Source organism: Clupea harengus, chromosome 6 (assembly GCF_900700415.2).
Source record: "Clupea harengus chromosome 6, Ch_v2.0.2, whole genome shotgun sequence".
NCBI classification, from domain to species: domain Eukaryota; kingdom Metazoa; phylum Chordata; class Actinopteri; order Clupeiformes; family Clupeidae; genus Clupea; species Clupea harengus.
In genome coordinates, this window is record NC_045157.1 from 10,396,600 (window position 1) to 10,419,351 (window position 22,752).

At 42.5% G+C, this 22,752-nt stretch overlaps 1 long non-coding RNA gene across 1 annotated transcript; it reads right to left on the reverse strand.

Moving 5' to 3' along the window:
• Nucleotides 1-11,932: 11,932 nt before the first annotated feature.
• On the reverse strand, nucleotides 11,933-13,955 carry LOC116220769. The gene is made up of 3 exons (XR_004163847.1): nucleotides 13,913-13,955; nucleotides 13,168-13,239; nucleotides 11,933-13,026 (listed from the first exon to the last, which is right to left on the reverse strand). It is a non-coding gene; the product is annotated as an uncharacterized LOC116220769 (long non-coding RNA).
• Nucleotides 13,956-22,752: the final 8,797 nt, after the last annotated feature.

A 22,752-nucleotide genomic window follows, 5' to 3' on the forward strand; every position in this document is an offset into this window, starting at 1 on the left:
TGGTCCGTGACGCCACAAGTAAATTATTGCGACATTTCTAACATTCAACTCAGAACGAAGAGAACACAGTCAGTAGGAGCCTAATCTATTAAAGAGTAGCCTTAACTATTAAGAAGGTCATGGATCGGTGGCTTAAGACAGGGACAATGAAAAGAAAATTAAATGAGAATGCCTGACACAGACAAGGAGAATGGTCACTCCCACCGCGGAGCTGCATTCAAACAGCATTTTTTCTCTCCCGCTGCAGAGACAGCAAGATGATAACTTTATTCTGTGTTGTGTGACGTTGGATAATGACAACTTATAATTATGAAAAGTTGACTACCAGGATGGCTATATTAATGCCAGTCGGCTAGCCTACGGTTGGTAGTGAATTACTGCGGTCACATGGTCGGAATGCGCATCGTTGTGTTTATTGGTGTTTAGTGATACATTGGCGTGTCTGAGTGTGTGATGGGAGTATGAGTCTGTGAGCGAACTATAGTTTGTAACTTAACCAAGTCACGCATGGAGCAGGGTTCCAGATGCTTTGCCTAGCGCATTGTCATATCTATATCTAGCCTACCGATAAAAAAGTGCCCACCCGCGAAAATCACGTGCCGCTAACAATTGTCTGGTGCCAGGTCTGGGTAGGAGGCCTGTTGTTCCGGGGATATACTATTTATTATACTATATTATATATAATATATTATAATTATATAATATTATAATATTATAATATTATTATAATATTATAATATTATATATTATGTATTATTACTATTTAGTTAGATGGTCCGCAAGTTTTTTTTTATTGGCTAAGTGGTCCTTGGTCTGAAAAAGTTTGAGAAACACTGCCTTATATTATCATCAGATGAAGAGCACTTTGCAGCCCTACAACTGAATGACTATCTAAGAGAGTAGACTCTTCTTCAATAACTGTTAGAGCTGTCACTAAGTAACTATGAGAGGTGTACCTGTGAGAGCTGTAACTCTGAGACTGGTGACTCAGTAACTCTGACAACTGTAACTCAGTAACTCGGAGATCTGTAACACTGTAACTCTGGGAGTGACGACTCAATTCTTGGCAGACTCTGAATGAGGTGATTTCTTACCAGGTGATGTAGCAGATGTTGACATATGCCCAGCACTGGGTCCAGTGGTTGTCAACAGAGGGCCTGAAATGAAATACAAATCATAATAACTTTATATTATCATCAGATGAAGAGCACTTTGCAGCCCTATAACTGAATGACTATCTAAGAGAGTAGACTATTCTTCAATAACTGTTAGAGCTGTCACTAAGTAACTATGACAGGTGTACCTGTGAGAGCTGTAACTCTGAGAGTGGTGACTCAGTAACTCTGACAGCTGTAACTCTGTAACTCTGGGAGTGGTGACTCAGTTACTCTAAGAGCTGTAACTCAATTCTGAGCAGACTCTGAATGTGGTGATTTCAGAACAGAACCAGCACTGGGTCCAGTGGTGGTCAACAGAGGGTCTGAAATTAGATGGTTTCTTACCAGGTGATGAAGCAGATGTTGGCTTATGCCCAACACTGGGTGCAGTTGTGATCAACAGAGGGTCTGAAATTAAATAAACATTATAATGACTATATTATCATCAGATGAAGAGCAATTTGGACCATTATAACTGAATGACTATCTAAGAGAGTAGAGTATTCTTCCACACAATTTATTTCAATTAGTTTCAAAATCTAAGTTCAGAGAGTGAAGCTAACTCAGACAAAAACAGCACTGGGACCACATCAGGGCAAGAGTCAAGTGATCTCAGGAGTTGTGATTCAATAATCTTTAGAGCTGTCACTCAGTAACTGTGAGAGGTATACCTGTGTGAGCTCTAACTCTGAGAGCTGTCACTCAGTAACTATGAGAGGTGTACCTGTTTGAGAGGTAACTCTGTATGTCTGAGAGTGGTGACTCAGTAACTCTGAGAGCTGTCACTCAGTAACTCTGAGAGCTGTGACTCAATTCTAGGCAGATTCTGAATGAGGTGATTTCTTACCAGGTGATGTAGCAGATGTTGACATATGACCAACACTGGGTGCATTGGTTGACAACAGAGGTTCTGAAATTAAATAAACTTCATAATGACCTTATATTATCATCAGATGAAGAGCACTTTGCAGCCCTACAACTGAATGACTATCTAAGAGAGTAGACTCTTCTTCAATAACTGTTAGAGCTGTCACTACGTAACTATGAGAGGTGTACTTGTGAGAGCTGTAACTCTGAGACTGGTGACTCAGTAACTCTGAGAGCTGTGACTCAATTCTTAGCAGAATCTGAATGAGGTGATTTCTTACCAGGTGATGTAGCAGTTGATGGCACAGACCCAGCACTGTGTGCAGTGGTTATCCACAAAGGTTCTGAAATGAAATACACCTCATAATGACCTTATATTATCATCAGATGAAGAGCACTTTGGAGCGCTATAACTGAATGACTATCTAAGAGAGTAGACTATTCTTCAATAAACCTTATATCTGTCACCCAGTAACTATGAGCAGTGTACCTGTGAGAGCTGTAACTCGGAGACTGGTGACTCAGTAACTCTGACAGCTGTAACTCAGTAACTCTGAGAGTTGTGACTCAGTAATTCAGAGAGCTGTAACACTGTAACTCTGGAAGTGATGACTCAGTAACTCTGAGAGCTCTGACTCAATTCTGAGCAGATTCTGAATGAGGTGATTTCTTACCTGGTGATGTAGCAGGTGTTGAGACAGACCCAGCACTGGGTGCAGTGGTGCTCAACAGAGGGCCTGAAATTAAATACAAATCATAATAACTTTATATTATCAACAGATGAACAGCACTTTGGAGCCCTGTAACTGAATGACTATCTAAGACAGCTATGTGAGGATGCTGTTCATAGACCAGCTCAGCTTTCAACACTGTCATCCCCTCCAAACTATTCACGAAACTCAGTCACCTGGGTATCAACACTTCCCTCTGTAACTGGATACTTGACTTCCTATCCAACAGACCCCAGTCTGTTAGGGTAGAGAACCACACCTCCTCAACCCTCATCCTGAACACCGGCGTGCCACAGGGCTGTGTGCTAAGTCCTCTCCTCTACTCCCTCTTCACCTACAACTGCACTCCTGTACATGGTTCTAATACCATTGTCAAGTTTGCAGACGATAAAACGGTGATTGGCCTCATCAGCGACAACGATGAGTCGGCCTACAGAGAAGAGGTCCAGTACCTGGCGGTGTGGTGCGCTGACAACAACTTGACTCTCAACACCATGAAGACCAAAGAGCTAATTGTGGACTTCAGGAAGAAAGATGGCACACACACCCCCATCCACATCAACGGGACAGAGGTTGAGCGTGTCGCCAGCTTCAAGTTCCTGGGTGTCCACATCTCTGACGACCTCTCTTGGACCCTCAACACCTCATCCCTAGTCAAGAAGGCACACCAGCGTCTCTTTTTCCTGAGGAGACTGAAGAAGGCCCATCTGTCTCCTCAGATTCTGGAGAATTTCTACCGCTGTACCATCGAGTGCATCCTTACAAACTGCATCTCAGTATGGTATGGCAGCTGCTCTGTTGCCGACCGAAAAAGACTGCAGAGGGTGGTGAAAACCGCCCAACGCATCACAGGTTCCTCACTCCCCACCATTGAGGCTGTCCAGAGCAAGAGATGTCTGCGGAGGGCGTGCAGCATCGTCGAGGACAGCTCACATCCCAGCCACAGACTGTTGCCCTCCTCCCCTCTGGGAGGCGCTACAGGGTCCTCCGTTCCCGGACCAGCAGGTTCAGGAACAGCTTCATCCCTGCGGCTGTCACCCTACTGAACTCTGCACCACAGTGATAGCCCCCCCACCCCCGCACCCCCACACACACCTCCCCCTGTCACTGTACTTCCCCCCCTCCACCCTGGCTTGACTGCCACACACCCTCCTCCAGCCACCGAACATTTGGACAGAATGTCTTTTTTTACTACTGTATATCCCACTTATTACTGTATTAACTGTATTAATTAATTGTACTTACACCATACAATACTTCTTAGATATTGTATTACTACTACCTCATTCAATTAATTTCACTTATTACCACCACTAATACTTACACCTGCACTTTTTATATACTTATCATATCTACACTTCTTACCTCAATTGCTGCTAGTCCCAATTCTGTTCATATTACATATCTTTTTCTTACTGTACATATCTATTTATTTATTCACTTATTCCACTTTACATATGCACATACTCTGCACTTTTATTGCTATTTTGCACTTCTGGTTGGATGCTAAACTGCATTTCGTTGTCTCAGTACTTATACTCTGTGCAATGACAATAAAGTTGAATCTAATCTAAAAAAAAAAATCTAATCTTACCAGGTGATGTAGCAGATGTTGGCACAGACCCAGCACTGGGTGCAGTGGTTATCCACAGAGATTCTGAAATGAAATACACCTCATAATGACCTTATATTATCATCAGATGAAGAGCGCTTTGGAGCCCTATAACTGAATGACTATCTAAGAGAGTAGACTATTCTTCAATAACCGTTAGAGCTGTCACTAAGTAACTATGAGCAGTGTACCTGTGAGAGCTGTAACTCTGTGAGTGGTGACTCAGTAATTCCGAGAGCTGTGACTCAATTCTTAGCAGAATCTGAATGAGGTGATTTCTTACCAGGTGATGTAGCAGGTGTTGGCACAGACCCAGCACTGGGTGTAGTAGGGGTCAGAGCAGGCTCTGAAATTACATAATCATAATCATGTCTTCATAATATTATCAGGTAAACAGCCCTATGAATGATTGAATTCATGTTTGAGTATAGCTTATTCCTCCACATCATTCATTTCATATCAGTTCAAGGTACAGACCTTTGAAAAAAAAAAAACGTTTTTGTCGTGTTTACAATATTCTATTGCAATTAAACAAAAGTGATCAATCTTATTGAGGTTCCTGCACAAAAGTTAGTGACTAACACTAACTCAAATCCTCGTGTGTAATCATTAGGGATGTACCCGAATCCAGATACGTTATTCGGCAAAGTACAAATAACGCAATGAAAACAGATATTTCTCTACCCAAAGTTGCTTGTCATTATTCAGGGGGAAAAGTCAGCTCCATGATTGACATGTCTGTGCGTCAGTCTTTATGTTTCTTCAAATCAATTCATATCTTTGTGGATGGCCACAAGATTAAAATGCCCATTCTGTTTGCGACTTTGGCCCTTTATTTCACAAACTAGTCATTTAATTTACTACACATTATTGAAAAGTGATCTCTATAATCTGCAGGCGCCCCCACCAAGTCAGTGCACAGCATCGTTCCCAGCTATCCCAAAGGGAAACTCTCGCACTGAGGAGACAGGGGTAGTTGATAAGACAAAGGCCTGTTTTGGGAGCTGGATTTTTCTTTGAAACGCCTGCGACTTGTACATCAAAATGACAAAACATGTACAAATTTTTTTTAGAGCCTGTAGTTTTTAGCTGTATGTTAATTCCCTCTATTTGAAAAAATAGAAACAACATTGTACCTTGTATTTCAATCAAAAGATGTAAGATCGCTTTTAGTGAACTGCAGTCAAATTAACGCATCAAGAAATCACTGGAATTTAAGATTATTCCCTTAAATTTAAATATATTTTTTCTATATATCTTTACTGTAAATTCTTTATATTACCAATGCGAAAGAGTCTTTTGAGTTATATTCATCTTTTTGTCAGTTTCTGATTGTTCAAGGTCCCCCAGTTAAAGGCAGGGTGGTGGTGGAGTTCAGACAGTTCATAAACTAGTTTATTTAAAAATAGAGTATTTTGTGTAAATATGTTTTGGGGTTACTGGAGACAGTACCCTGTAAAATAAATAATATAAAGTAGCCATCATCTCCTGCACCAGGTTTTTTTCCTGACTTCACTACTAACTCCAGTTGCCACATCCCAAAATGTGGGTTGGCCGCCTCGGCCATTTCACAGATGGTCACTCAAAGAAGCTTTAAAGGAGTTGTCTGTGGCTCTGGGTCAGTGGTTATGGCTGAGGCACTCGCGGTCATGTGCCTGTGTTCAAACCCATCATTAGTATAGAGGGGGTGGGTCACCAGACACCACCCGTTGAGCCTTCTGGAGGTGTCGCTGGCATAATTCAACCAAAGACTGATGAAGGAATGACCAGAGAAATGCTCACAAAGGCAGCATTGTTGATGTTGCTGTATCCTGAGTATTTGCATTTGACAGTGAGAGTCCGCTGTGGGAAGTCCCCAGCCAATAGCACAAGGACTCTCCTGTGTATAATATGTATTTCATCAAAGAAAACCCACCAAAGCAATTTCCTGATGAGATGACCTTTGTTTTCCCATTGTTGCTATAGTAACCTGTTGAATACAGGTATATAATAACAGAGTGATTTACCTTCAATGATCAGCTGTACTGTGTGATTTCCCACACTCTTCCCTGTTGAATCCTCAAAGATCTCCACTCTGTATGTTCCTGCGTCTCTCCTCTGTGCAGGGTTTATAATCAGGGTCCCGTTATCACGAACAAACTGCCACCTCTGACGAAATGATGGGGTGTTGAACTCGTTAAAGAACACTGTCTTGGAGTAATTGGATGTAAAAACATTCTTATCTCCACTGAATAACTTCAGTTCATGTCCTGTGGTGTTCCTCTTCAGCTGCAGGTACACAGGTAGTCCTAGGGTGCCGTTACATGCTGCCTCCTGAGTACCATCACAGATGGAGTCCAGACCTGCATAAAAAGAGGACATTTTGTCTCATCATTTGAACACAGAGTGCCCAGTCCCACTTGGAGTCTTCAGTCCTGTTAGCCTGAGTGATCTTCTGTCAGGGATGGGTGGCATTCTCTAATGTATGTAATCATGTTAAGTTTCGTTTTGAAAGACGGAGACTTCAAAATAAACTAAAATGTTTATCAAAGCTTTTTTATTTGTACCCAATAAACCCTTAGCATATTAAACTGAGTGGCCAGACCTGTGTGACAGTTAGATAGAACGAGAGGAACACAGACACACACACACACACACACACAAACAACAAACAAAGTTATAAACTTCTGTGTCTTTACTGATGGCTGTACTGTCATGTCTTCATCACATCATCAATCATATCTTGTTTTTTAAATATCTTAAAGAAACAAACAGACATCTTGCAAACTGTTGTGCTTTCACACACGGACACACACACACACACACTTACCTTCAGAGGATGCTGCCAGCATCACTGTGAGCAGTAGGATAGGTCTCATCTTCATAGCACACACTCACCCCCTGAAGATCTTCTGCTCATGAAGCCCTTTAGACATTTAGTTCCCACAAACACCTGTCTGAAACTATCTGGCTGATAATTCTGTCAATCCTGTCCAAAGCCCTTTGACCAGCCTTTCTCATGTGACATTAACAGGCAAATAAGGAGGTTGCAGAGGAGGAAGTTGATCGTTGTGTGTTAACCCATCTACGTGTGTGTGTGGGTAATATTCCATGTGCATGTTCACTTCACTAGAAATGTTTCATTTTCTCATTTTCATATTTACTTATAAATAGAAAATGAAACTGACTGACCTCTAATTGACATACAAATATGACTACAGAACACACTGTAGCATTCATACTCAGTATAAACAGTATATGCCAGGACATAATGTAAATATTATTCCCATGGTGATATGGTTGTCTGTTTAGTTGTTGGAAAGTTATGGATGGACTGATGGATGTCCTGTAAAATCCTTCAGTGAAATAGGGACGCTATGTTATTGTTTGTTTTGAGTGGGTCCACACACACACACGAATGCTACAACAATACCACAGATGATGTTGACTTGTGTGTATCTTCAAGGGCATTGTGTAAATGTCTGTGTGTGTTTGTGTGTGTGTATTTGTTTCTGGCCATGCAGTCTGAGTGACGTTTACCTGAGTTCCTGAGTCCCTGTGTGTGTGTGTTAAGCTCAGTGTTTCCTCGGCCATGTGTGTGTGTGTGTGTGTGTGTGTGTGTGTGTGTGTGTGTGTGTGTGTGTACATGGTAACTGTCCTGAGTGTCTTAACTGAGTTACACAACGAGGATTCATAAGTGATGAGAACCCGTTGTGGCTAATATACTAAAATATGGCATTCTGCAAGTTTATGCAAAAATCCTAGAGCTAGATGCGCTGAAAAGCATTTTAAGGTTTACCAGCTTCACAGAAAGCAGAAATGTATGTATGTAGAGAATACTTCATTATAAATGAACACACAGTTATGGAAACTTGATAATTGCTGGATCAGACATCCAACATACCATGTTAATCTTCTCCACTAGATAGAAGCAATAGACAATAAGCACTTACATGTGTCATGATTAGAATGACATGCTCAGTAGCATAATATTATGTTATACTCAAAGAAGGATGTGCTGAAGTCCCTTGCAAAGACAGAGCTGGATGTGCTGAAAAGCATTTTAAGGTTTAATAACTTCACTTGAAAAAGAAAATGTATGTACACTATATTGACAAAAGTATTTTGCTGTAACGGACGGTGTCGTGAGCAGGACTCAACGGCATGACTCAGAGACAGCGGTAAGGAATAATCAAAATAGTTAACTAGCAGAATTCGGTACACGGGTAGACAGTCCAATAGGCAGGCAAACAAATCCAACAAGGAGAAGGCGACGACAGGGTTCGGTGTGGGTAGGGTCAGGTCGGGGTTCGGTACACAGGCGGGCGTTTGAAGATCATGCAGACAATCCAAAAGGGAGGAGGCAAAACCAGGGCTCGTTCGACAGGCAGACGTCAGAAAACAATATACAAGGAAAGGTCGCTGGGTCGCTAATGTAACAGAGTTAAAAATGTAGTGTATGGTTTCATATGATTTTCGCCTAAATTAAACTGCCTTGTTTAAAAAGTGTGAATGGGAGCCACCTTTGGCCATATGTATGCATGTGTACTGCAGATCTGATGCGTGTAGTCCAGTGCTGCTTCCCTACCCGATCAGAGAAGCCTATGCTTTTGATCGGGTAGGTTGACTGTACAAAGCATTGTACCTGACATGTTCCCGACTAGCCGTAAACTCCGCTAGCCACGTCCATGCTTTAAATGTACTGTTCAATATAACATGCATGGATTTAACGGTTTAGTTAAACATGCATTGAAAGTATTATTAAGTATTAAGTATGAAGTATTATTATTATTATGACAGCGAATGTTAGCGAGTTTTACCGAACGTTAATTAGCTATCGTCCCATGTGTTCAGACATTCTGTCTGGCCCATTGCTGGCTAGCAAGCGCTGATAGTGTACAATAGGATATTGACGTAGATGTTGCCTATATGTAACGCTTTATATTTTGCTTGTGCAGATGCTGTACGTTCACACCAAAGCCTGAAGGCAATGTTTTGATTTATTTTCTAAAGGTATGTGGCTCCATAATGTAAATAGGTTTGAATGAAGTGCTGTAACTCTGTGCACTTAGGCTACAGTTATGCCCATTCCACTGTGTATGGGAAGTTAAAAGTTTTGTACATATTTTCTATTACTGAAGTAATCAGCAGAGAAGCCTATGCTTTTGATCGGATGCTGTACGTTCACACCAAAGCCTGAAGGCAATGTTTTGATTTATTTTCTAAAGGAAAATAAAAGAAAGTTCAACAGTTTCGCCTCCGTCTCCCCGTTGCTTGACCATCGTTACACTAACACAAAGTAAACTGAGACGAACTGGCAACGAGACACAGGAACACAGACTAAATATACTAGTTAAGGGGTTTTCAACTGGTTTTGTCCCAGGGACCACCATTCTGACAAGAAAGTAATCCGCGGCGCACTAATGTGCCTGGGTGCGTGCGTGCGTGCGTGCGTGCATTTGGATAGAAGGAAGTTGTAACATTTGGTTTTCCATGTTGGTTATTTTTAAAAACCACAAACAAATCTAGATAGATCAACTTAAAAACCTCAAACAAATCTAGATAAACATATTCGCACTGTAAAAAAACAAAAAAAAGAATTGCTTAAGAATTGAAAACAAAATGAAATTGCAGTTTGTAGTTGTACTGCATCTCAGACTTAACCATATGCACATCAATATACATAACAGTCATGACTAAATGTACATGTAGCTGACACGTTGAGAACACGTTAAAATATAGCTGATGGAGTAACGGTGATCAATAACAATCATGTCTACAGCTGCTGGCAAAATAAGATGCTTTGCAATTGTATGGGGCTTTCAGTGCATTTGCACTTATTTTTGGACTCTTTCATGATCGTCTGCTGTCCTTTGAAATCACGCAACATCGGTTGCATTTGTTCAATAGGCTTGGCCTTCAAGAAAACGTGATGCGTCTCCATATGCCGCAATAGTTTCGACAGCTTCATTAGACAGTAATGTTGAACACACGAAACACAGTAGTACCTCCACTCTTGCTCTGTCGGTCGTCACTGTAAATCCGTATTTGATGTAATCCTCGTTGTATTTCTTTTTTTTTTTTTACTTTGATTCCCTGTATCCTGTGAAGTTGTAGCTTTGTTGGAAGCCTGTCCTTGTCTCTCCATCCCAGCTTACTCGATGTTAGAACGAATTGTTAGCTAAGGACAGTAGATCATTTCAGTCGTTCACCAAAAGTGTTACTTTTTCGACTGGACTTCAAAAGTACACGTAGGCTATGCTTAACTGCTTGTCAACTTCGTGCACGAGACTGTACGTTCTGAATAATATATGTACATTTAATTTGGAATTATTATTATTATTGGGTTTTGGGTTGCAAAGGGGCGGCAACTTTCCGGAAACTTTCCATGGAAAGTTAAACTCGGGAATTTTGGAAAGTTAGATTTATTTATTTTTTTGCTAAAGTTAGCCTTTAATGCTAAATAGCAGTCGTAAATCGTCCAGATTGGAGTGCACCCATGTTCTATAGGGCTGCATTTGTGAGAAATCGTTGGTGATTGCGTTCACATCCGTTCTACAGACATCCTCGGATTTAAATAATTAGAATTAAAATAAATACGAGAATATTTGTATCATAATCATAAAGCGTTTTACGAGGCATCGTGATGTCCTAAAATAAATAAAACCACTACACGAACACTGCAAATGGCAATGGATAAATAAATAAGGACTAAACTCAATCGCGTAGATACAGCCATAGTGGAATACAATGGACACATCTATATTCTGCAACAGTACCTCCACCTCTGCACCGGTGAAGTTAGGTCTGCGTTTACTGGACCGTGTGTGGTTATGTGCAGATTAAGTGAACTGCATTACCCAGAATGCACTAGGCATACGGGCTGTAGACGTGATGGTTACATGTTGAAAGTCGGCAGAGATCTTATCTTAGGTTGGTCTTTCGAAGTTCATAAGAAGATAGAAGACACTTAAGGAAAATGTTCAAGAATGAGGCCCATTGTCTGCCATATGACAAGGTAAATACAGTAAGTATAAATAACCCCAAAATTTCCCGTTAATTCCTGTAGGCCTATATTCCGGTTAATTCCCATGGAAAGTTTCCCACTTTGAATGTTCTTGAAATTTTGCAACCCTAATTGGGTTACATTGTTCTGGATTGACTATATATTTATTAATATATACATTATTTCATAAGTGCTTTTTTTGTCTAGTGTGTCTTGATGTTTCCTTCAAGTGTGTGTGTGTCCCTGTCCCTGGAATACTGATGATGAACTGACCACCTGCAGAGCAGATGGGCTCTGGTGTGAGTGTTACAGATCAAACAAATACAAGGGAGAGGTGCAGAGGGAGTATGTGTGTGTGTGTGTGTGTGTGTGTGTGTGTGTGTGTGAGCTAGTGTATGTTTGGAATGTGAGATGATCGTCATCGTGGTATACAGCAGCACATTGAGATAATTTTCAGAAGGACCATCACATGTGAGGGGATAAAGGCTTAAATATCAAGCTCCACCGGGCAACACTGTTAAAGATACAAATAAAATAAAGGAGACAAAATCAAAGTGAAACAAGATTCCATTCACACGTATTTATTGAGCAGGTACATTTATTTGCCTTCAGAGCCCAGCTAAGCCCTAGTGATGAGGGTTTATAGGGCCTTCTACACGTACACACACTGTCCTGGTGCCTTCTACACGTACACACACTATCCTGGTGGCTTCTAGTTGTACACACACTGTCCTGGTGGCTTCTACACGTACACACACTATCCTGGTGCCTTTCTTCACGTACACACACTATCCTGGTGGCTTCTAGTTGTACACACACTGTCCTGGTGCCTTTCTTCACGTACACACACTGTCCTGGTGGCTTCTTCACACACACACAAACACTATCCTGGAGCCTTACACGCGCACACACACTCTCCTGTTAGCTTCTACACGTACACACACTGTCCTGGTATAGGTATGTACAATTATGCTGCAGGTATTTCATAGAATTGCTTTCCAAATGAAATCATGGCATCATGCAGTAGTGGGCGTGCGCGCGCCACACACACACAGCAGAATGTTTAATAGGCCTGGTAGGTCTGGCTAGAGGTGGGAGAGAAAATCGATATTGTATAGTATCGCAATATTTTTTGGCACAATATGTCGGTGCCAAATATCATGATATTTATTTTTTTAATAGTATGATTTTTTTCTTTTATTTTGGTACATGTTTCTACTCTGGAAAGAAATAAGAATAATAAGAAAGTATTGTGATAATATCGTATCGTTGCTTCTGTGGCAAATCCCACCCCTAGTCTGGCAACACAAAACCTGTGGCAAAGCTCACACATTACTGCATCATATCAGACCTGTCATTGCTGAGTCATCATGAGGCTTGTCACCTCAAGTGTAAATGTTCAATTCTGCTGAGTCATCCTGAGGCCTGTAATGACTCATGTAAATGTTAAATAAGGAGACTAATGGATATCTGTGGGGTTTGCCAGAGCTCTATCAGACTGCAGGCCCTGTGCAGGGCCCACCTGGGCATACACACTGTACACCTGCTGCACAGGTGAGCCGGGGAGAGCAGGTTTTTTGACCTGCCCGTACTCCACCTGCTGCTGCCCCCTCTGCTGTCCCCCGCTCCTCTGCATTATGTTTACCACAGCATACTGCACCTCTCCACACACACCTGCAGAGAGCGACGGAGAGACAGAGGGAGGGAGAAATGGGGAGGGGAAAGAGAGGGAGAGTGAGTGGTGACACACAACTGTGCGTGTGTGTGTGCATGAGATTGTCTTTTTGTATGTGTGTGTGTGTGTGTTGATCGGACCTGGTTCAGTGTGTTGTGTTGGTCTTGGGTCTTTGCTGTGAGTTTGGAGACCCGGCAGGACCAAACTACAGTCTGCAAGTAGAGACACATGAATGGTTCATCACAAAAAAAAGAGAAAACATACAAACATCAATCATACTATACACAAATACAGACATGTGGACACTGCCAGATACACAGGTGGACATTTTCAGAAATAATCATGGATAACATTAAAAATGAATATGTTCAGCTATATGTGTTGACACTTTCATATATACTCATGGAGACTTTCAGATAGACTGGAGGGCAAATAGCCCCCCCAGCTGGACTCCAGTGGTCATTGCAGGAGGAGTGATGAGGTATGAGATGGGAGAAAACTAAAGGCTGGGGAGTCAGTCATCACTCACTGTTACAGTTTAATAACACACTTTACCTGTTTAATAACACACTTTAACTTTTTAATATCACAGTCTGCCTGTTTAATAGCATATACTATCTGCTTAATAACACACTCTGCCTGGCCTAAAACCTCACACATGGTTCTGCTATGGCCTGTTTTCATGCTAGCAGAAATGATGCTAGCTACAATCCTACACTGTGACCACATCCTCAGGTAAATGAGGGAGATGTGTTAGCAAGCAGGCGAACACTGAGAAGCTCAAGATTCAGGCGGCAGCACGTCAATGAGAGAGAGAGAATGAGAGAGTGAGTGTGTGTAGCAGAGGCAGTGGTTTGTGGTTTGTGGTTTGTGCAGCTGACTGACCTGGTGTTTGTGTGGTTTTCTTCTTCTTGCAGATGTAGAGCGTCCCTGCTGCCACACACACACCCACCAGGATGGCCACGAGAGACACTGAGACAGGAAGAATTATCTCTACAAACATAAACACACAAATAAAGCTACAGTATGACAGTAACTACAACAACAACAACATTCTCAGTGTCATTTATATCTGTGTCATGGACTAAATGTCAGCATGGATCTATAAATCTTAGAGCTTTGAATCTGACAGGTGTAACTCAGTAACTCAGAGATTGGTGACTCAGTAACTCTGAGAGTTGTGACTCAATTCTGAGCAGACTCTGAATGAGGTGATTTCTTACCAGGTGATGTAGCAGATGTTGACATATGACCAACACTGGGTCCAGTGGTTGTCAACAGAGGGTCTGAAATTACGTCATCATGACTTTATATTATCATCAGATGAAGAGCACTTTGGAGCCCTATGACTGAATGTCTATCTAAGAGAGTAGAGTATTTTTCCACACAATTAATTTCAATCCGTTTCCCAAACAAAGTTCAGAGAGTGAAGCTAACAGAGAAAAACAGCACTGGGACCAGATCAGGGCAAGAGTCAAGTGATATCCGGAGTTGTGACTAAATAATCCTGAGATCTGTCACTCAGTAACTATTAGATGTGTACCTGTGAGAGCTGTAAATCTGTAACTCTGAGAGTGGTGACTCATTAACTCTAAGAGCTGTGATTCTGGCCAGACTCTGAATGAGGTGATTTCTTACCAGGTGATGTAGCAGATGTTGAAACAGACCCAGCACTGGGTGCACTGGTGGTCAGAGGAGGGGCTGAAATTAAATAATCATCATCATGACCTTCAATTCACATTATCCATTTCAATTCAGTTCAAGGTACAGACCTTTTTTTCTAGTCTATAATATTTTAATGAAATTAAACAAACGCGATCAATCTCATTTAGGTACCTTATTTCAGTCAAAAGATGTAACATGCAGTCAATTCCTGTTTGTTCGAATTTGTAATTCGCTTTTCCATAGTGATTTGCAGTAAAATGAACGCATCAAGAAAAGAGAAAGCAGCATGATTGGAATTTAAGATTACTCTCTTCAATTTAAGGATATTTTTTCTATACATCTTTACTGTTAATTCTTTCTATTACCAATGCGAAAGAGTCTTTTGAGTTATATTCATCTTTTTGTCAGTTTCTGATTGTTCAAGGTCCCCCAGTTAAAGGCAGGGTGGTGGTGGGGTTCAGACAGTTCATAAACTAGTTTATTTAAAAAAAAAAGAGAGAGAGAGAGAGAGAGAGAGGAGAGAGATAGAAAGTACTGTATGAGGATGTGGAAATATATTTCATAATTAATTATATGCCAATATTATATTTTATAATCTCATTTTATAAAGTCTCCCAGACAGGTGGACCCAATCCCTAGATGGAATAGGAGGGAGCAAGTTATCCAAACAGACCCTACAGAGAGAGAAAAACTGATGACGAAGCAAATTACCCCCTGCCCCAGAACAAAGACACAGGACAGGCAAGCAGAGAAAGGCAGGGTTCGTAGCAGAACAGATACAAATATAGATCATGATAGATCATCTCTGTACACCTCTAGTGACCATAGGACTCCATAGGTTGGACAGGCACCAGGTTGGAGGCAGAGTTTATTTTGGAGGGAAGAGAGAACAGTGGGTTTGTTTGTTTGGTAAGAGAGAGTACTAGTGTGAATTGATCCGGACTTGGGAAAGGACTTGGCAAGTGAAGAGCTTCAATTGGCGTGAAAGTCCAAGAAAGTGCACTGATTTAAGATTAGAACAGGAACCTTGTTGGTAATAAGGGTCTTGAATATCTAACATTTTTGTGTGTGTGTTTTTTGTGACTGGATTACATCTTCCCCTGGATGTAAATGTTTCCCTTTTTCTGCTGGATTTGGAACCAATGGACGATGGCCTGCCTAGGTGGAGAGAGGTGTAAGAGGTTGTGCCTTGTGCAAGGGCTGCATCGTCTCCCAGCCCTAATGTGGTACCTTATTGTGTCTATAAAGCAGCGTCTGATGTTTTGAAATATCTATAGTCATTTAATTTACTGCACATTATTGAAAAGTGATCTCTATAATCTGTAGTCGCCCCACTGAGTCAGTGCACAGCACCGTTCCCAGTCATCACACAGGGAAACTCTCACATGGAGGAGGAGGGGGCGACCAGCAAGACAATAGTCTGGTTTGGCAGCTGGATTTCTTTCAACACCTTGCAACTCGTACATCAAAATGACATTTTGAATCTATCTATGAAAGCTCATGGTGATTGTATGGAAAAAGACACCACCAGACACCACCGCTGAGCCTTCTGGAGGTGCCATAACACTGATGAAGGAAGGTGCCTGCTTGAAAACCCTGGTGAAATGCTCACAAAGGCGTCTTTGTTGATGTTGCTGTATATATGCAAGATATATGGTTGGGCAGTTGTTATATCAGTTAGGTTGCTGGCTATGAGTATTTGCATATCACAGTGATGTGGGAAGTCCCCAGCCAATAGCACAAGGATTTTAACATGTCCTGTGTATAACTAAAATGACCTGTCTTTTGTCAAAGAAAACCCACTAAAGCAGTTTCCAGATGAGATGACCTTTCTTTTCCTATTGTTGCTATAGTAACCTGTTAAATACAGGAATATAATAACAGAGTGATTTACCTTCAATGATCAGCTGTACTGTGTGCTTTCCCACTCCCTTCCCTGTTGACTCTTCAGAGATCTCCACTCTGTATGTTCCTGCGTCTCTCCTCTCTACAGGGTTTATAATCAGGGTCCCGTTATCACGAACAAACTGCCACCTCTGACGGAATGATGTGGTGTTGAACTCATTATGGAACACTGTCCTTGAGCTTCTGGATGTAAAAATCCCTTCAGTTCCATTACGAAATCTCAGTTCACGTCCTGTGGTGTTCCTCATCAGCTGCAGATACACAGGTAGTCCTAGGGTGTCGTTACATGTTGCCTCCTGAGTAGCATCACAGATGTCCAGACCTGCATAAAAAGAGGACATTTTGTCTCATCATTTGAACACAGAGTGCCTAGTCCCACCTGGAGTCTTCAGTCCTGTTAGCCTGAGTGATCTTCTGTGAGGGATGGGTGGCATTCTCTAATGTAAATAATCAAGTTTTTTTTTTAAGATGGAGACTTAAAAATCAACTCAAATGTTGTTTATCAAAGCTTGCTTATTTGTACACAACAAACCCATAGCATGCTAAACTGAATGGCCAGACCTGCGTGAGAGTGTGAGATAGATCGAGAGAGACACAGACACACACACACAACAAACAAAGGTATACACTTCTGTGTCTTTACTGATGGCTGAACTGTCATGTCTTTATCATATCAACCATATGTTGTTGGTTAAATATCTTGAAGAAACAAATAGATATTTTTAAAACTGTTGTGCCTTCAAACCCCTGTGTGTGCGCACACACACACACACACACACACACACACACACACACACACACACACACACACACGATCACTCACCATCAGAGGTTGCTGCCAGCATCACTGTGAGCAGTAGGATAGGTCTCATCTTCATGTGTGACACACACTCACCCCCTGAAGATCTTCTGTTCATGAAGCCCTTTAGTCATTTAGTTCCCACACTCATTTGTCCATGACTATCTGGCTGATAATTCCGTCAATCCTGTCAAAAAGCCCTTTGACCAGCCTTTGCCATCTGGCATTAATAGGCAAATGAAGAGGTTGCAGATGAGGAAGTGGTCCTTTGCGTGTTTACCCATCTGTGTGTGTTCGGCTTTTGTTCCATGTGTGTGTTCACTTCCCTAGCAATGTATCATGTGATTCCTCATATTCATATTTACTCAGAAGTGGTACTGGAAACCGAGAGACTTCTCATTGACATACAAATATGACTACAGAACACACTCTAGCATTCAGACACGTGATATACGGTATATGTCAGAACATAATGTAATTATGATTCCCATGGTCATATGGTTTTCTCTTTAGTTGTTGGTACGTTTTGTATGGACTGATGAATGTACTGTAAAACCCTTCAGTGAAATAGGGGCGCTATATTATCGTTTCTGGCTATGCAGTCTGTACATAAGTAGAGTGACGTTTTACTGAATTTCTTCCTCTGTGTGTGTGTGTTTCTGGGTGAAGCAGTGTGTTTCCTCGGCCATGCTATTATTGTGTGTGTGTAAGTACATGATAACTGGCCTGATTGTCTTAACTGAGTAACATAAAGCAGATGCATAAGTGACGAGAACCAGTTGTGGCTATGTGACAGAGCGCATTGCGTCTGTCACGTGTAGAAAAAATGACATGGTTGTAATACAGTGGTGTGGTGAACATGGAGCAGTTTTGCAAGAACAAGTGTAAGGCCAGGCAGAGGGGCCTACATGCAGAGAACAAGGTAAGGCCAGGTCGAGAGGCCTGTTTTCTAAAACCATGACCACAGTTTCCACAGGTGCAGGCTTCCAGAGACATCCAAATATTAATTAAAGGGTTTATGCATAAGGGATGTGGAATTCATCAAAGAGCAGGCAGAAGTTCCCAAGACAGAGCCCTAACATCATAACCGGGAGGGGTGAAACTACTGATTAGGACATAGCTGCTCATTATAAGTCATCATCTTGAAAGGTGCTTCGGCAATTAGTGAGCAGAATATTCTGATTGGCTGAGCTTGGATAAAATGTATAGGTTTGAGAGAATATTCTGATTGGTTCAACTTGGATAAGTTTGGGGTTTTTCAATTGGAAAAGCATAGTGATGAAATATACTATTTAAAAAGTGAGTGCACTGATTTTTTGACTGAGCTGCTCCATGGACCACCACTCCGATTGAATGAAAACTCTGCAAGATTGAATACATTTCAGTTCATTGCATTCGGTCTTCTGCTTGTCATTAAAATGTCAACTCTAAGATTTAAAGAGGCTGTTTCTCTACAACACATGCACAGCGGCGGTTTCCCGCCAGATCATTATCATTGTTTAAAAGAAACGTTCTTATAATCACAAATAAGGAACTATTGATTAGGTAATCATATTGTTCGGAGTATTTAGGGGTTATACTATGTGTGATTAACACTGGATGGGTTTTCTGAACTTGGAGATGACAAGGGAAGAAAGATGCGTTGCACGCAAGTTTAGTTCCAGCAACGATCATTAATTTATGTGAAACAGTACCATCGTAAGCGTTCTTAAAGAGCGCACAATCTAACAGCACAATCTATCAGAACACTTGCATGGATGGTTTACTTTGTTCACTGATCGGTTTGGCCAACATGTTTGTATCTTTGTACCTACTGTTGTATGTGTCTTCCAGGAACGCGGGAGCAAACTGGGGTGCAGGGCTGGAAAAGCTTTTCTGCGTCCATGTCGCGCTCCGCTTGGGAAGCACTCATTGGAGCAGGGGTGTTTGAAGTGTTTTTAAATAATTATTTAATTAAGTGTTTAATGGCATTGTTAATGAGGTCACATGAATCAATGTATGTAAAGTGTTAAGCCATTATGTTTAGAAGGAGGAAATATCGTGGGTAACGGCTGTAATGTTTTGCCCTCTGGCATACATAAACTTAACTTATATACTTTAGTATAAACTCAGGCTGACGACCGACTTCATTCCGTGCTGGTTTATTCACTGGGGTTTTTCCAACTGCCGTCAATACGTCATTCCTGAACGTACACCTTGGGCTACGGTATGCACCGTGTGACTGTTTGTCACAGCAGATATTACATCTCCCTTTTTCTAAAAAGTAAGTAAGGGATTGTCATCAACAGTTAACACACATTGACTCATTACATTCCATGAGATTATCAAATATAGCTTATACATTCACAGGGTACTAAAGGTAAGTATAAAACATTCATATTTCATTCAACATATTTCAGGAGGTAGCTGCAAGAACAAAACAAATTAGTGCAAACAGCTAAAAAGTGGAAACTTCCTTTTTCTTTTCACAGGTCACATTTCAGGAACAGGTAAGTATCTTTTCTTTTCACAGATCACATTGCAAGAACAGGTAAGTATTTTCTTTTCACAGATCACATTGCAGGAACAGGTAAGTATTTTCTTTTCCTTTAAATTATTATTATTTAAAAAATATATATATATATACATTACAGGAACAGGTAAGTGAACACCTTTTTCTTTTCTTTTTCTTTTTTCTCGGGCAGCGATCCGCCTACACCCTTTTACACATCATTTACAAGTCAAGAACTTGTTTTGGTTTGATTGTGCGACCTGACTGTGTGGTGTTGCCAGTCTGATCGTCTCTGTCTGGAGGTTCAGCAGGCTCTTGCTGATGGGCCTGTGTGTTGTAAGCAGTGTTGATCTCCTTACTTACACGGAGGTGTCGCCGGTTGCGTCGGTAGGTTTGACCCTCTCCGGCTTGGATGTGGTAGCTCCTGTCTGTGTGTGCAGGATGCATCACTGTTGCAGGTCTCCAGGATCCATCCTCCTGCCGGAAACGGATTGGTGCGCCTATGGGCAGCTGGGGCAGGGGTTTGGCCGACCTGTTATAGTATGCCTGCTGGAGTTGTTGGCATACCTCTCTCCTTTCGTGTACAGCCTGTTGACTGGCGATCTGTGGCTGCAGGTGCTTGGCTGTTGCTGGCAGGATGGATCGCAGCCTCCTGCTCATCAGTAGCTGAGCTGGTGATTTCAGGTTGTCTACTGGCGTGTTGCGGTACTCCAGCAGGCTCAGGTATGGGTAATTGTTCTCTGCTTTGGCTTTATCCAGGATGCTTTTGGCTGTCTGGACAGTTCTTTCCGCCAAACTGTTGCTCTGCGGGTAGTGGGGGCTTGTGGTGGTGTGAGTGAAACCCCATGACTCTGCAAAGAGACGAAACTCACCCGAGCTGTAGCACGGACCATTGTCGCTGATGATGGACTCGGGGATCCTGTGTCGAGCCATTGCTGCTTTCAGTTTCATGATGACAGCTGATGAGGTGTAACTGGAGAGCTTCTCCAGCTCGAAGAACCTGGAGTAGTAGGACGATGTACGATGACGATGACAATGAAGTCCTGTGAGTTCCATGTGAATAGATCTGTGCCTATCACTTGCCACGGCCGCTCGGGTATGGCGTGTGACTTAATTGGTTCTTTGGGGTTTGTGTTGCGGCGCTCTTGGCAAATGCTGCAGGCTGCTACAGCCTCTTCGATCTGCTTGCCCATGCCAGGCCAGAAGAGTGAGTCTTTTGCACGGTATTTGTTCTTTTCCATACCGAGGTGGCTGGCGTGTACGCGTCGTATCATGTCCTCCCGGAGCTTTTGGGGGACGATGATCCTCTCACCCTTAAACAACATGCCGTCCATCTGTGAGATTTCCTCTCTATGGTTCCAGTATTCCTGGATGCTTGGTGGGCACTGTTTCCTTGTGTCTGGCCAGCCAGTGAGTGTGGCTGTTCTTAGCGCGGCGAGCTGTGCATCTTGAGCAGTTTCATGTTTGATTTCTGTGAGCCTCGTGTCGCTCACTGTTGAGAACCGTGTGTACTTGGGCCTCCATCCCTTCCTGCTTGGCACGGTCCTGGTATTCGATTGACTTACGTGAAAGCGTGTCGGCCACCGGTATCTCCTTACCAGGGAGGTGCAGGATGTGGATGTCATATTTTTGTAGCTGGAGAATCATCCGCTGTAGACGGGGTGGTGCTGCCGCCAGCGGCTTCTTCAGTATTGCCTCCAGGGGCTTGTGGTCTGATTCCATGATCACTTTCCTCCCGTACATGTATTCATGGAAGCGCTTGCATCCAAACACCACAGCGTAGAGCTCTTTCTCTATCTGTGCAGTTTTCTTCCGTGATGTTCAGTGATTTGGATGCGTATGCTATTGGTTTTCCTTCCTGGAGCATATCAGCCCCTAGGCCGCTTTTCTAGGCGTCGACTTGGAGTCGTAGCTCCTTTTGTGGGTCGAAGTATGACAGGACTGGGCCTGGGTGCTGTGTGATGAGGTTCTTCATGTCTTGGAATGCTTTATCATGGTTTGCGTCCCATGCAAACTCGCTGTCTTGTTTCAGAAGCTGCCTGAGAGGTGAATTTACCTGTGAGAGATGTGGAGCGAATCTGGAGAGGTAATTAATCATGCCGAGGACCGTCTCCAACTCTGCCTTGCTCTGCGGGGGTTGCATCTCCCTGATCGCCTTCACCTTGTTAGGATCTGGTTTGATGCCGTCTCGTGAAAGTGTGTGTCCGAAGTAGCTTACCTCGGTCAAGCCTATGCGGCACTTGTCAGGGTTGAGCCTCACCCCTCGCTCCCGTGTGCGGTCCAGCATCGATTTGAGGCACTGGTCATGTTCGGCCCTGGTCTGGCCGAAGACCTGTATGTCGTCCACTATGGCCGTAACACCATCCAGCCCTTCATATGTTTCGTCCACGCGCCTCTGGAACTCGTCTTGGGCTGACACAATTCCAAATGGGAGTCTGAGAAAACGATATCTTCCGAAAACTGTGTTGAATGTTGTTAATAATGATGATTCAGTGCTAAGTTTAATGGCCCAATAGCCTGACCTTGCGTCTAATACACTAAAATATTGTGCTCCTGCAAGCTTTGTTGTGGCATCCTCCAGTGTAGGGAAGGGGTAGTGAGGTCGCTGTATTGCCTTATTGAGAGCTCTGGGGTCTAAGCATACTCTGAGTTTTCCAGTCTTTGGTTTTTCAACTGCGACGAGTGCATTCACCCATTCTGTGGGTTCTGTTACCATGCAAGTGAGGAGAAAGACGCTGCCTTACAGAGCATAATGGCGGAGTACGCAGAAGTGTTCCAGGGAATAGGTGAATTCCCAGGCGTGTGCACCTTCCGAGTTGCACCAGACGCAACGCCAGTGGTATGCCCGCCCCGAAGGATCCCCAT